Genomic DNA, 16,864 nt, shown 5'->3' with positions numbered 1-16,864 from the left:
GCTTTTTTCAGTTTTCATCCATTTTTGACCTTTTCCATTTCTTAAACGAAGTCTTCTTGTCTCTGATCGCTTCCTTCACTGCTACGGTGAGCTACACTGGTTCCTTGTTCTTTTTCCTCTTGGATCCCTTGTGCCTGAGTGACTGTGTCCTTACAAAGGGACCATGCTTGCTCTAGCATCTTTACAGTGCTTATGTTCTTCTTAATCTTCTTTCCACCATGAGTCTCATCCCTTTGTAATTCCATTTTTGGAAGTTCAGCACCGTAACTGTCCTTCTGGATCAATGTTTTGCCCCTGTGTCCAGGTCAAAGCAGATCACATTGTGATCACTGGTTCCCAGCATCCCCTCTACTTCTACACCTTGCGCCTGTACTCGTAGTCCATTTAGAATTAAGTCCAAAATTGCTTATCCTCTTGTATTTTCCTTGACAAGTTGTTCCAGGAAGCAATCACCTACAGTATCCAGGAACTTGGTCTCCCTACCGCAGCCGGAGGTTCCTAGGTTTCAGTCTATCCCCAGATAGTTGAAGTCGCCCATGATAACTGCGTTGCCTCCCTTGCAGTTGCATTGAATCTCATCCCTCATTTCTTCATCAATTTCTTCGGACTGTCCTGGGGGTCGGTAGTAGATGCCGATCTTTGTTTCCTCTCCATTTGTTCCTGGAATTTTGACCCATAGAGACTCTAACTTATTCTTCGTGTTCTCTCCGGTAGACTCAATCCCTTCTTTGACGTATAGGGCAATGCCCCCATCTTTTTGACCCATTCTATCTCTGCGGTACAGCTTGTATTCCGGTAGCACAGTGTCCCAGACGTTTTCCTCGTTCCACCATGTTTCCATGATGCCGATGTCAAGGTTATCTTTTTGTGCCATAGCATCTAATTCATCCATCTTATTCTTTAGGCTCCTTGCATTAGTGTACATACACTTGAGTTTGCGGCCTGTTACTTTCTTGCAATTCCTTCCCTATTGTATCCCTTTCGATCCATCAGGATTTCTGTCCTGCCCATGATCCGGTGAGTCTTCACCGCTATCTTCCTGCACGGTATTCTCTGGGTATACCAGCTCCCGAACCATCAACTCTCGGTCGACTGTTGGCTTTCCAATTCTTCTTAGTTTAAAAACATCTCAATTTCTCTCTTGATGTTGCCTGCAAGCAGCCTCGTTCCGTCTCCACTGTAAGGAAGTTCTTCTTCACCCAGAGAGTGGTGGAACACTGGAACGCTCTTCCGGAGGCTGTTATAGGGGAAAACACCCTCCAGGGATTCAAGACAAAGTTAGACAAGTTCCTGCTGAACCGGAACACATGCAGGTAGGTCTGGTCTCAGTTAGGGTACTGGTCTTTGACCTGGGGGCCGCAGCGGGAGTAGACTGCTGGGCAGGATGGACCACTAGTCTGACCCAGCAGCAGCAATTCTTATGTTCTTATGTACAGACATGTCAAAATGTACAGGATGGCTGCACACACCTGCCTGCATTAAATTGGAAGCAGAAATTCTCAAGTGACACTCCCCTTCCGACTCCTGGTGTCGGCTGCACCTCAGCAGAAGCATTAAAGTGTCCCACGCCAAACTGTGCTGAAAAATTGGATGGTCCCCAGTCATGGAAACTCCAACAGCTGGGGCCCCATACCGAAAAGACCACCCACGCAACGGTGTCATTTCTGACAACCAAAGATAACTCCCCATACTTCAGACTTATCCCTGGCCATGCTTTTCCAAAATTGTTCATCATAATTTAACCAATGCTAGCCTCCATAAGATCAGAGTAACACAGAAGACCTGGATATAACATCGGTTTAATAATAATAATAATAATTTATTTCTTATATACCACCCCACCAGCAGTTCTGGGCGGTTCACAACAAGAATAAAACTGAGCAGTTCAGCGAATAATATACAATTCCACAGTGGTAATACATCGAAAACAATCAATACAGCAGTAGCTAATATACAATTTAAAATCCTATAATCTAATAGAATAGATGAATAATATAAAAAACAGCCTACAACAAATTCTACTAAAGACTGGTTCAACTCTAGTTAAAAAACAATTTAGAAAAATTTGGCCTCTCCTACCACACTGGCAAAGACATTGAAGCCTAAAATCCAATTAAAAATTGTCTTTGATACCTTATTCACTTTTCTTTTTGCCCCGCTGACCTGCCCTCTTTTTTCTTATCCCCACCATTATCTCGTGCCAGCAATTCAAAAAAATCAATATATTTGCCCAGTAAAATACATTGCCGCCATTTCTGGGAAATTATGCAATCTAATGGGGCAATTGCACACAAGGTATGAACTTGCTGGGACACCAAGGAAGGACCTGCCACTAACTGCCCCAAACCAGGACTGTCCTCATCTTCAGAAGAAGAAGAAGAAGGGTCAGAGTCCCATGAATCCGCAGAATCCCAAACTCCAAGCGGATCCCCTCCCTCCCCCTGTCTTCTCAGCTCTCAAACGACTGACTACATGGCGCAAACGCTTAATAAATTTCTTAACTTTCAAAGTAGCCATCAATGATTTTTTAAGTGTAATCCCTGAGTCAGGAATCCCAGCCCCCTAACCATTTCCCCACCCAATGCACCCACCCCTCTCCGCTTCTCATACACCTCCCCCTCATTTCCAGAACCCAAAACCTGCATAAGAGCTGTCAACAACTCATCCCTTGGTTCACCACCAGAAGTCTGTGCCACAATACTTTCAGGAAGAGCAGGAATCATCAGGTCATCTCGCACATCAGTTGACACCATAGAGGAAGCTGCTAGTCTTTTTTGCTGCTGCGGTGCTACACAGGGTGTTGGCACAGATACAGGCCTCTTACCCTGCCGCTGCACTGCACAGGGTGCTGACAATAATAATTTAATAATAATAATTTTATTCTTATATACCGCCATACCAAAAAAAGTTCTAGGCAGTTCACTACAAACTGGGCTAGTACCTAAAATACCGATGAAATACAACAGATTGGAAAATAGAAACTTAACAATAGTGAGCGGAATGCATTTACTATATAATGCAGATAAAATACATTTTAAAAAAAGAAAAGAATGCTGACAATATACAAGCTAACAAGCAAGAAAATGATGCATATAATACAGATAAAATGTCAGCTGAATCTAAACTAGTTAACAGTTTAAAAAAAGAATGAGGTTAAAAAACTAACCTAATTGGCAAAGTTGATGCATATACTACAGCTAAAACTACATCGATAAAGCAAAAAAAACATGATTAAAAAATAGTAATGCGTTAAGATACCAACCTATCACAAAGTTGTGTCTTTAACAGTTTTTTAAAAGCAAAATAGGAATAGACCTCTAGGATAATTTTTCCAAGCCATGAATTCAGTTTAGCAGCTTGAAATGAGAGGGTTCTCTCAATGAACTTCTTATAACGACAGGATTTTATGGAAGAATAGATAAACAAGTGTACCGTATTTTCACGCGTATAACGCACACCAGTGTAAAATGCGCACATGGGTATAACGCGCAGGAAAAAGAAATTTATGTAAATAAATTAATATATAGCGCGCGCACGCATGGTGCTCATTGAATTAAAACCTCCTTCTGCCCCCCTTAAAGGTCTACCTGTCCCCCCTTGAAGTCCTGTCCCCACCCTGAAAGCCTGATGCCCCACCCCGAAGGACCGCTTGCCCCCCACCCTGAAGGACCGCTCGCACCCCCCTCCGACGTCCGATTCATCCCCCAGACTCCCCCGTACCATTTGCAGTGGAGAAGCAGCCTACCATGGGTTCGCGATGCCAGTGAGCCCTGCTGCTTCCTCTGCCGGCGGTCCCGCCCCTTCTCTGAGCCCTGCGCTGCTTCCTCTGCCGCGGTCCCGCCCTTTCTCTGATGTCAGAGAAGGGGCGGGCCCGCAGGCAGAGGAAGCAGCAGGGCTCACTGGCATCGCGAACCCACAGTAGGCTGCTTCTCCACTGCAAACAGTGCGGGGGGGGGCTGGGGGATGAATCGGACGTCGGAGGGGTGCGAGCAGTCCTTCAGGGAGGGGGGCCAGCGTCCTTCGGGGTGGGGCATCAGGCTTTCAGGGCTGAATCAGACGTCGGGGGGGAACCAGTAATGTAAAAAAAAAAAATTGTAAAACACGCTCACACATATAACGCGCATGGTTATGCTCGGTTTGTAAAATCGTGTATAACGCACGCGTTATATGCGTGAAAATACGGTACTCTGCGTGTAATCTTATTAGCATGACTCAAAGAAAAATGAGGCACGAGATAACCTGGTGACAATCCAAAAACTGATTTCTAACAAATACAAGAAAATTTAAACAAAATTCTAGACTCTATCAGTAACCAATGGAGTTTCAAATAAAAAGGAGTAATATGCTCCCATTTTTTAAAACTAAAAATGAGGTGTACAGCAGTATTCTGAATCACGACAACATTGCCACGGTCAGCACCCTTTTGGCTACCAACCACAGCAGTCAGTTCTTTTAATTGGACCTGCACCTTTTTTTGTCTGCTGCATTCACCTTTCCCTCTATTCCCCACAGCTGGCTGACCCTTTCTTGGAGCCATGACTCCCGACAGCTGTAATCACCCAAGGCCCACCAACACGATCCCAAACAATAAAATACACGGTCCCTGCCACTTAAATCAAACTCCCCACACACCCCAACACTCACAAAAGAGTCCCGCCCACAATAACACGATTTCGCCACCGCTCTAACTGTAGCCTGCCCAAATTGCACACATATGCTCCCAGATACAAATCCCATACACCCGACCTCAAAATCCAGATATCGGCTCCCCCTGCTTGTCCCTCCACAACCACTCACACTCCCCCATTCCGTAGCGCAAGCCCCAGTCAAAATTCTGAGCTCAACCAGTTATTGCAACGCTAGCCCCCAACAATTACAACTCACCCGAAGCACCGGAGCAGATGCTCCGCACAATCCTAAAACCGCCAAACTTACTCAAACCACAATTAGCTCACAACAGAAATCTCAACACCTCACATGCTCTTTCTCCTTGCCGCCTGTCTTGACTCGCTTCCCCCTGAATAATGCGTCGCCCTCCAAAATAATTCACCACACACAACAACCAATCACAGCTTACAAGAACACCACCCAATCACAACCATTCACACATCACCACTTTTCCACCTCATAACAATCTCATTCAACCAATCGACATTCACAGCTCATCTCACACCTCCTTTCACCTTATCTTTTCCTTCTGCCACTTTCTCCCCCCCCCCCAGTCACATACATGCTCCTCCTTATAATTATAGTGCCAGGGTTCAGCAAATTTTATTACCCACCAGTCTAGCCTGGTGGGTTATTCTTTTTATCCCAGTTAGGCATGGCAAGAGTACTTCAGTGTAATTGGCAAAATAACTGAATCTTTGTAAGTGATTTAAATTGGGAAAACATTTTTAGCAGATTATGCTTGATTTTTACATCCTATATAATAAAACCCTAGCCGCGCATGTGCACTCTTACCTGCGTGCTTCCGTGATCTCTGATCTGTGATCAGTAGGTCCGTGGCCAGCAGGAGTGCGTATTAAAGGCATTTCTTTGAAACTTATTCAAAAGATCAGGATTCTCGGAGTTATTTTTGATGAAAAACTAACATATCACGATCATATTAGTCATGTCGTGAAATCTTCTTTCTATAGTCTCCGTCAAATTCGCTCAATTAAAAAATTTTTATGCCCAAAATCCCTGAATATATTGATACACTCCTTAGTTATTTCAAAGATTGACTATTGTAATGCCTTATTTAAAGGAATAGCCCAAAAAGAAATTAAACGCTTACAAATTATACAAAATGCCTCGATTAAAATTATTGAAAACGCTAAGAAATTCGATCACGTTATGCCTTTGCTAGAGAAAGCACATTGGCTGCCGGTAATATATCACATAATATACAAATTAAATTTACTCACTTTCAAATCTATAATTTTTAAAACTCCAGCATTTATTTATAAATTTTTAATTCCCTATAATACTTCGAGAGTATTACGCTCAACTGAACAACACTTATTAGTTGTTCCGCCGTTAAAAGTTATTGGTACACGATGTCACTCCATTTTTTCAGTTACGGCCCCTCTAGCCTGGAACGCTTTGCCAATTTATTTGAGAGAGGAAAAAATGCTAGATAAATTTAAGAGTAAACTTAAGGGATTCCTTTTCAAAGACGCATTTAGTGACTAATTGATTTTTTTCTTTTTTACCTCTTATATTAAATTTCTCCCTGTTTCCTAATGTTTTTAACCTTAAATGTTTCTTTTATATTGAATTGTATTTCTCCCCATAATTTTACCCTTCTTTGATCATACATGTTAATCAGTCTTGTTGCCTTTGTCTAGTCATGCGATTTTATGTTAAGTACTTTTATGTTATTTTAACCTGTTTAATTTTAAGTTTTTTAAATTTGTATGTATACCCTAACTTTGTAAACTTATAGATGTACATCGCTTAGAATATGGAATAGGCGATTTATCAAATCTTATAATAAACTTGGAAACTTGGTATGCGATGGCCAGACAAATCGGAAAGCGGAGAAACACAGCACAGCTGGCGACTCCCCTCTCCCGCCCTCACTCACCACCAAAACCAGCTACTTTTAAGCCTCCTTCTTCTCGCCAGCTCACCCGCGTTTAAATTCAGAGAAAAGCACTGCACCAAGCTACCACTGGCCTTGCCGTCTTCTGTCCACTGTGGCCCGCCCTCTCTGACTACTTCCTGTTTCCGCTAGGGTTGGCCGCAGTGGATAGAAGACGCCGAAGCCAGCGGTAGCACTTTTCTCTGAATTTAAATGTGACGGCTGGGAAGGGGCAGCGGAAATGCTGCTGCTGCACAGGAAAGGTTGGGAAATGCTGCTGCTGCACAGGGAAGTGTGTGTGTGGGGGGGGCATGCTGCTGCTGCTGCACAGGGAAGTGTGTGTGTGTGTGGGGGGGAAATGCTGCTTCTGCACAGGAAAGGCCGAGAAATGCTGCTGCTGCACAGGGAAGGGTGGAAAATGCTGCTGCTGCACAGGGAAGTGTGTGAGTGTGTGTGTGTGTGGGAAATGCTGCTTCTGAACATGGAAGGCCGGGAAATGCTGCTGATGCACAGGGAAGGGTGTGAAATGCTGCTGCTGCACAGAGAAGTATGTGTGTGGGGGGGAAATACTGCTTCTGCACAGGGAAGGCTGGGAAATGCTGCTGCTGCACAGGGAAGTGTGTGTGGGGGGGAGAAATGCTGCTGCTGCACAGGGAAGGGCGGGAAATGCTGCTGCTGCACAGGGAAGGGTGGGAGGGAAATGCTGCTGCTGCTGCACAGGGAAGTGGAGGGGACGGAAAGGGAAAGGGGGCCTGGGAGCAATCTTGGTTTGCTTTGGGGGAGGGGAGACATAAGGGGGCCATGGAGAGACAGAAAGACAGGCAGGCAGGCAGGCAGCGCATTAGAACGAAAGACAGACACACAGAAAGACAGCAGGCAGGGAGAGAGACAGAAAGAAAGAAAGACAGACAGACAGGGTGCCAGAGAGAGAAACAGAAAGAAAGAAGGACAGACAGCGGGAGGGAGAAAGACAGAAAGAAAGGAAGAGAGAGACAGGGGCAGGGAGAGACACAGAAAGTAATAAAGAAAGACAGACATATATTCTAGCACCCGTTAATGTAACGGGCTTAAACACTAGTAAGTATATAAGCATCATTGTACTGAGTCAGTCCATAGTTTCAAGGCCAGTATACTGTTTCCAAGATTGGCCAATCCAATTCACAAGTACCTGGCAAGATCCCAAAAGAGTAAAAAAGATTCATGCTGCTTATCCCAGGAATAAGCTGTGGATTTTCCCTAAGTCCATCTTAATGGTTTATGGACTTTTCTTTTGGGAATGTTTCCAAACCTTTTTTAAACCTTGCTATGCAAACTACTTTTATCACATTCACTGGCAATGAATTCCAGAACTTATTATAAGTTGAATATTTGGTTTAAATGCATGACTTGGCAACTTCATTGCATGCCTTCTAATCCTTATACTTTTTGAAAGAGTTTCTGGACATTTTGTGTTCTGCTTTTCTGATGCACTGCCTAAATAAACTTCAGGGGGCAGCAAACAATAACCAGATTCAGTATGAATAATAATAAATAGCAATAAGAATTGTTGAAAAATAAGATGCTTGGCTTAGCACACTGAGTTGTTTGAACATTTTTCACTTCTTTTTTTCCTGATGCTTTCTGACATGGTATTTGGTCTCCCTTTTTTCTCCTTTCAAACAGTAATGCATTCTCTTAAAACTGCATCTACCAACCTAATTAAGGAGAATATCCCTAATTTGTCCTTCTCTGAGCATATTCTTTTAAAGCAGTTAAGCATACTTATGTATTATCATATTTAGAATAGGCTTACTTTTCTGAAGTACAGTAGGTTGTGAAAACTGTTTGTTTATAGCTATTTTAAATGCTGTTTTAGATTCTTGAATTTGTAATTTTTCAATTTGTATCTTGTATTTATCTTTTCATTACTTTTAAAAAAAAATTAGGGCTGAATTTTGTTTAAAATTTTAATCACAATTAATGGTGTGATTGTTTATTTTTCCCCCACTGCAATTCCTTGTGACTCTGAGCAATGGAGGGTTAAGGGACTTACCCAGAGTCACAAGGAGCTGCAGTGGGGAAGGGGGGGGGAGTGATATAAATAAATAACTTTCTATTAATCACAATTACAATTTTGATCAAAAGATATCCCTAATTTGGACTACTATAGTGGGCACTGTAGTGGGCTTTTTGGCAAGTCTGTGGGGAAAGCTACGGCTCAGAATTTAATTGCTGGAATGCTGCTGAAGCAGGCTAGGACACTATTCTTCATTCTAAGGGCTGAGGGCCAGTGACAGCTCCCATTGACTGTAAAATATATTCCTGCCCATTGTGTATAGAGGCTTTCTGTTGGCTCTGTCACCGGAACTACCACTTTGTTTTCCTTCAGGATTGTACAGAGAGGGTGGTTGATGCCTGGAATGTGCTCCCAAGGGAGGTCGTGGAGAGGAAAACAGTGACAGAGTTCAGAAAAGCATGGGATGAATACAGAGAATCTCTAATCAGAAAATAATAGGTATATATTGAAGAATTAAGGCCAGTACTGGGCAGACTTGCACAGTCTGTGTCCCCTATATGGCCATTCAGTTGAGGATGGGCTGGGGTGGGCTTCAATGGCTAGGATGGTTTAGATGGGCTGGAGTGAGCTTCGACGGAGACTCCAGTAGATGGAACCTAACTACAGTGCCGGGCAGAGCTCTGGGTTTCTGACCCAGAAATATCTAAGAAAAAGAACAATTTAAATTAAATCATTAATTTATAGAGAGAGTAAATGATGGCAGATAAAGACCCAAATGGTCCATCCAGTCTGTCCAACCATACAATGTTACTATATATATTACTATGTTACTGTTCTCCTGAAGTTTGTATTGTAGAGCATATAATTGCCCTTGCTATTCCTTTGAAACTGCATGACCAATGAAGTTTGGACACCAAACAAATCAAACTTACCGAGAGTCGATGCCTCCAATTCTGTAAACTTGAGCATCCAAATTTAGACTTACCCCCCCCCCTCTTTTACTAAGGTGTGCTATGCATTTTACTGCGTGATAAATATTAGCGCGTGCTAATCACATGCTTAACGCATGCAAGTTATCCTATGGACGTGTTAGTGGTTAGTAAAAGCGGGCCTTAGTGTGCAAATTGCCATGCAGTTTACAGAATGTCAGTTGCATACACAATCTAATTTAATAATTGGCTGTTAATTTGTGTTGCATGGTGCTAATTGGCACAACTTAGTATTTGTGTACGCAACTTGCCCTGGATCGGTAGCATGGAATGTTGCTTCTCTTTGGGTTTTGGCCAGGTACTAGTGACTTGGATTGGCCACCGTAAGAATGGGCTACTGGGCTTGATGGACCATTGGTATGACCCAGTAAGGCTATTCTTAAGTTCTTATGTACAAGTTTTATCATACACAGTTTCTAGGGGGCGTGCCTAGGAGTTAGGTTCACAGCGTATAGACTATGAAGAGTTATATGCCTAACTGTCAATGTTTAGGCCCAAGCACTTGCACCATCCTTTGACAAGGTGTGAGTGGTTGTGCCTAACCTGGTGCAAAACTGGTGTGTTAGAATCTGGGCTTAGTGCATATCATCTCAGCCTGAATTTTGGCACGCTTTCATGAATGTACTCCATGATGCAGGAGGAAAACAGAACAGCTGTCCTAGAAGAGGTGACTGTGGCAAGATGCTATGAAAGGTCAGGGGCATTAAAAAAAAGCAAGGGGAGACAAAGGGTGACGGGATAATCGCGCGCCAGACACCAGCGCGCTGATAATCCAGCGCAAGAAAGAAGCTCACCGACGAAAAACTTATTTTTAAAGAGCTCTGATGGGGGGTGTGGGGGGAACCCCCCCACACTTTAATGCATAGTGTTTGTGCTGCTGTTGGGGGAGTTGTGGGGGTGCAACCCCCTACATTATAAAGAAAACAGAACTTTTCCTGAAAAATTTTCTCTATAATGGAGGGTTCCAACCCCCCCCCAACAGCAGCGCAACACTATGCATTACAGTGGGGGGGGGGGGTTCCCCCCCCCCACATCCCCCATCGGAGCTCTTTAAAAATAAGTTTTGCGGCGGTGCACTTCTTTTTTGCACCGAATTGTCAGCGCTGGATTGTCGGCACTCTGGTGTCTTGAGCGCCTCTGACTATGAACCGAGACAAAGTTTGGAGGATGGTGGCTTACTGGGAGGACAACCAAGTGGAATTTGAGACTGATTGAGAAAGGACTGGGAGGGGGGGAGACAGAGGAGTATGCCATATTGTTTCTAATAAATGCCTAGCATATTAGAAACAATCAGTTTTCTGAGGTTGACGGTGGACTGTTAACAGAGGCACCTTTTCTCTTCTCCACCCCTGTTCCCGTGATGACCACCATTTCTGTCCTCCACACTGCCCCCTACAGTAACAGTCACTGTTCTTCTTCCCTCTCCACTCCCCTCTCCCACTGCAATGTCTGGATTTTTCCTCTTACCTCTCCTCAGTTACGGTGCTGCGCTGATGCAGGGCCTTGAACATTTGCAAATGCTCAAAGCCTTGAGTATGTGCATACTCAAGCCCCTCATCGATCCAGTGTTAGAACTGTGATAAAAGGTAAGAAGATCGATTCAATCATCACAAGAGAATAGAGGATGGAGGAGAGCAATTTCCGTTACTGAAAATTCTGGCAGGTGGACTGCTACTGGAGGAATCTAAATGTGGGTTTAAGATGTAATTTACAGGGGGTTTTACTGTGAGAGTGAGAGAGAAGCAGAATGCTCGAAACGATGGTTCCATTGCCCTAAGGAAGTGCTATGTTTAACCTAAGGTGACCATACATCCCGTTTTCAACGGGACCATCTCATTATTGGATTGACCGTCCCATTGTCCCGAGCCACCGCTTCGGGATGCCAAAATGTCTCGTTTTCAGGGACAGCATCCCGAAGCTGTGTGCAGGGACAAGGGGACGGTCAGTCCAGCGCCAAACCCTGTAGTGTTCTCTGCGCCTGCTTGCCGCCGTGTTCTCTGCGCCCTAATCCTGCTGCTGCCACCGATGTTCCTTCCCGGGCTGACTCCAGCATTCAAATTGAACCCACGCTCTGGGGCTCTAACGTGTGCATTCCGGCTTCCCTTCTCTTCCCTCCGAAACCAGAAGTTATGTCCCGGGGGGGGGGGGGGTGGAGAAGAGAAGGGAAGCTGTCACGCACACGATCGAGCCTCGGAGCAGAAGTTTACTATGGGCAGCAACTGAGGGAAGCTAAGGGAGACACAGAGGTTAGAGGGAAGCTTACAACTTGCTTCGGGCTTTCCTCGCTGCCGGGTCCGACTCCTGTTTCCATGAAGGCAGGACCCGGCAACGAGGAAGGCCCGAAGCAAGGAAGAGCAGCAAGTTATAAGCTTCACTCCATCGCTGACCTATGGAAGATAGTTCAGCGTTGGAGGGAAGCTTGCAAATTTGCCGATGGTAGGGATGGGAAGAGAAATGATGCTGCTGCCCCCAATGGGGGATGGGGGAATAGAAAAACTGCTGCTGCTGCACCCAAGGGGGGTGGGGGGAATAGAAAAGCTGCTGTTGCTGAACCCAAGGGGAGGAGGGGGGAAGAGAAAAGCTGCTGCTGCTGCTGCACCCAAGGGGGGGGAGAGGGGAAGAGAAAAGCTGCTACTGCACCCAATTGGTGAGGGGAGAGGGGAAGAGAAGTGCTGTTGCTGCACCCAATTGGGGAGGGGATAGGGGAAGAGAAGTGCTGCTGCTGCACCTAATTGGGGAGAGACAGGGGAAAAGGAAGGCCTGGGAAGGGAGAAAAGAGATGCCAAGACCATGGGAGGGAGGGAAAGGAAAGGAGCTACCGGACAATGGAGGGGAGATGAGATGTCAGGGTATATGGGGGGAGGGGGAGGAGACAGATGCCAGACCAGGAGGAAGGAAGGAGAGAAAGGAAGAAGAGATGCCAGATAATGGAGTGGGAGGGGGAGTTGGAAGGAGAAGAGACAGATGGGAAGGAGATAGAGATGTCAGACCATGGGGTGGAGTGGGAAGGAAGGAAGGAAAGAAGAATAGAGAGATGCCAGAGCATAGGGGAGGGGGTGGAGACAAAGGCTGGAAGGCAGTGAGGGGGACATAGGAAAGAGGCACCAAGGACACTAAGGATATAGAAAGGGGCACTAAGGACATAGGAAGGAGGCACTGGGGGCACTGAGGACACAGGAAGGGGCACTAAGGACATAGGAAGGAGGCACTGAGGGCACTGAGGACATAGGAAGGAAGGAGGGAGGGAATAGAAAGGGACATTTGTTGGGTCTGAGTGCAGAAAGAAAGGATGCACAGTCAGAAGGAAACGCAACAAGAGACTCATGAAATCACCAGACAGCAAAGGTAGAAAAAATGATTTTATTTTCAATTTAGTTATCAAAATGTGTCTGTTTTGAGAATTTATATCTGTACTATATTTGTCTATTTTTCTATAGTTACTGAGATGACATTGCATATTTTAAAAAACATGACATCTTTGAAAAAACCACAAATATAAATGATAATTAACATTTTCTCTGCGTATAGTATGCTTTGTGGTTTTTTAAAAATTTTATGGCTACCATTATGAATTAATAAGATATTATGTGTACATGAAAAATGAATGGAAGAAATTGGGGGCGGAGTTGGGGCGTGGCTAGGGCAGGATTGGAGGTGTGGCTAGGGCAGAGTTGAGGACGGGACTGAATATTAATAGATGTCCCGTTTTGATGAAAAAAATAAATGGTCACGTTATGTTTAACCATAAAATGTTGGCCACTGTCGGGAGACTGTAATTTAATGTATATTTGATGAAATATATTTTTTAAATCAACCATAAAGGCATTAATTTAAACAGTCACTTTTTGAATGAGTGAATGTTTTTTATGCCAATGATGGCTTATGACAGTACTGTATTAATAGATGTGCTCACATGAATATCTGAGGCTTTTTCCTTCTATTCGTGTATTAAAGACCTCTGGCTCTGAGTGATTGTCAATCAGCTTAAACACTTTAAACTTGTAGCCTAAATATTATTGGGCTGGACTCTGTGATTTCTTAAGCAGTTTCATTAATAAAATTTAAAACAAAGAAATAAAACAAATTTATAGTTAGACGATCTCAGGATTTCTCTTTCACAGAAGTCACACTCAACCAGCTCTCCTGAGATCAGGATACGGTGGGAATGTATTTCACAGATCTTTTCTGTGATATCAATATTGTCTTACAGCTTCTCTCACTAAGCAGAACTGGCTAACAGACTCACAACTAAGAGACTGCAAAATACAAAATTAGGATGCTAACAAATCCAAGTGTAAAAACAGATTGGGAAACAATGTCCTTTCTCCACAGCATGTGCCACTAAGATGGAGCCTTCTCCTCCCAGCCTAGGTAGAAGAAGGGGGGAGGGGGCACCAGCCCACTGCAAAGCACACTGGGAGCAGGAGGGCTCCAGCTTACTGAGCCCACAGTAGTGCATACTGTTTACTAACTATACTGTACATATCTCAGTTTACTAAGTTCACAGCAATGCACATTATGTACATATTTTAAGCAATTTGCTCTCAGGAATATGAGGGCAGAGCACGGTGAATTATTAGCATTTACAATGGAGAGTTTATGGTTATTTATGTGTAACAGATTTTTTGCTTGCCACCAAGGACAGGACACAGACAGGAATGAAGTTGTAAAGCTCCTGCATTACTTGCCCTAAGCTAAAAGCAAGTGCATCCTTATTTTCATAACAAATTCCAGTGCTACTCTGAATGAGATGGTACAATCCCTTTCTAACTATATAATATATTATTCTGTAGTACTGCAATGCATTTATTAACCTAGGAATAGATGATGCTTCTCCAGAAATGAACACATTGGGTAAGCCAGCAAAGCTTTAGGCCTTTTTCCTACGAACATGTGTTCTCCTACTCTTTATACTAAAATTATTGTGAAAGAATGTTTAATAGCATGCATAGCAATTGTGGCAAAAACAGTGTGCTCGAGCTATTAAAATGCCAGCGCTAATTGATCTCATGATAGCCGCAGCAGTTTTTAAGGCAACATTTCATAATTACTGGAGTGATTTGTTTCTAGAGATGTGCTTCACATTAGAAATATTAGGAATGTTGGTTGCCTTCAATAACCTGGGACTCTCTTGCACCTCCTTTATACAAATTTATTGGTCAGGCATTTGGTCCAGAATTCTCTCTATAATACATATGAATAATAGGTTACCTCTGTCATATAAATCCATCATATTGCATTCCTCAAAGCCAGATATCTCGTTACCACCATCATTCAAAAAATTTTGATTTTTATGATTACGTTAGCTATTCACCATATTATCTGTAATTGGAAGGATAATTCTAAGCTTAATTTTCATGAATGGTGGAATCACCTTTGTGTCATCGGGAAATATGAAGAAATAATAGCGTTCAAACAACATAATATTGCAGTTTTACTGGGATTTTGGCTCCTCTCAATGAGTTTTGTAAGGATTTAAATGTTCATCTCATATGACTCCATTATATATGACTTGAGAATATATAATGTATTGTAATATTTTTGTATTTGAAAAATTTCAATAAAATATTAGGAATGCATTGTGTACAATAATTCAGGGATCTTTAACTTGTTTATTTGATTTTGAACGGCTTAACAGAATTTTACACTCCTTTCATCAAAGTTTACCTTTCCTGTCCCCCACTCTTCCATTCCGAGCTATTTTTATCCCATGTGCTATAAATTAATAAAAGACTGAAAGCCATTCACCAGGACAACTTGCTTATTTTAAGGCGGTGTATAAATTTCTTTCAGAAACTTCCTTCTTTGATTTCCTGTCTTTCTAGTAACAAATCTCTTCCCTGTATATGCGAAGAGAAAAAGAGAAAATCAATAGATGTGAAATATGAGGTACATTTTCTCTGCCTTCTTTTTCACCTCTTCTGAGCTAGGTTGTTCCCTCCTCCCCCTTCTTTCCTATGATGCATAAAAGAGTGGCAAGAAATCTTGACTCAGCAGCCGGTTCAGGTTTCATAACTGCAACCGGGGCTTAATTGTGGGGAGGGGGGAACTGCCTGAAATGCAGTTCCACCACTTCTTTTCAGCCGCCAAAGCCAGAGGAGCATGAAAGTTGTGCTCTGTGCAGACTGCAGCGAAGAGGAAGGGAAAAGCTGTGCCTGGAATGGAACCCTGCTCATATTCTGGCCCCTGTTCTCCTGTTGCTTCTGTTCCTGATTCCATCCCTCCCCCCCCCCCCTTTTTGTCTGCAAATTAAACCCTGCGTGAGAATCATAGATTGTATACAGAATCAGTGGCGTAGTAAGCGGGGAGGGGCAGACTGCCCTGGGTGAAATCGCCTCTCCTCCTCTCTGCCCCTTCTGATGTCATGTTCTGCTCGCGGGACCATGATGTAAGATTAAAAAGGAGCCGAGGCCAACATGAGCAGCAGGTGGAAAATGCTGATCGCACCAACAAACGTTTCAAAATGTACACTGGAGGGTGGATGCTCAAGCAGCGGGAAAGAGCAGGTGGGGCGCACGACACAGCAATGCAGGACACCAGCACCCCAGGCAGCAACCTCCCTAGCTACGTCACTGTACATCATTTTATTGTGCTTCCTGCTATCTTCAATAATGCACTGCTTATTAAATGCCCTAAATGGTAGAGAAGGCCTGGCCTAATGGTTAGGGCATTGAATTACAAGAAATGTTGTTTTGTTTTGTTTTTTTAATTTAGAACAAATTGTATAAATCTTCTCTACCTGTAGCTCTTTGTGAACCACAAGGCATCATCATTTCTCCTTAGGCCTTAGTCTACTATTCTGTATTTAGGAAAAATAATTGTTTTGTTACTGAAGGTACCTTTTAGGATAAGGCCCTCCGTCAGTAGTGCAGAGACTTGAGGCAGAGACTGAAGAGATTTAAAAAGGCTTTTATTAAACAAGCATATATGCTGGACTTCTGGGCAGAACTGGCTGCATAAACAGAAGACCCCGAGAATTTCGGACACAAAGGATATATAGGGTCCTAACCAGTCCAAATCAGTTCTAACCAGCTCTGACCAAAAGGTAACAGCAGAGAGAAAAACAAAACCATAAATCCATCCTATAATCTATACATCAATGGCTAGCTAACAGGCTAACATCCTGTTGCCTCCTTGCCGTGCCTGGCACTTAAGACAGATACATAGAACAGGCCTGTATGTATACGTGATTTCTCAGAGCAATAAAGTGGAGTCACAGGTTGTTCTTTGTACTAATTATGACCCACTGATCTAAATTGGAGTTTCTTCATCTACACCGTGACCCAGCTATGTCAGCTAGCTAGGGATCCT

Source organism: Geotrypetes seraphini, chromosome 1 (genome assembly GCF_902459505.1).
Source record: "Geotrypetes seraphini chromosome 1, aGeoSer1.1, whole genome shotgun sequence".
Classification (NCBI taxonomy): Eukaryota; Metazoa; Chordata; class Amphibia; order Gymnophiona; family Dermophiidae; genus Geotrypetes; species Geotrypetes seraphini.
This window is presented reverse-complemented; position numbering follows the sequence as displayed.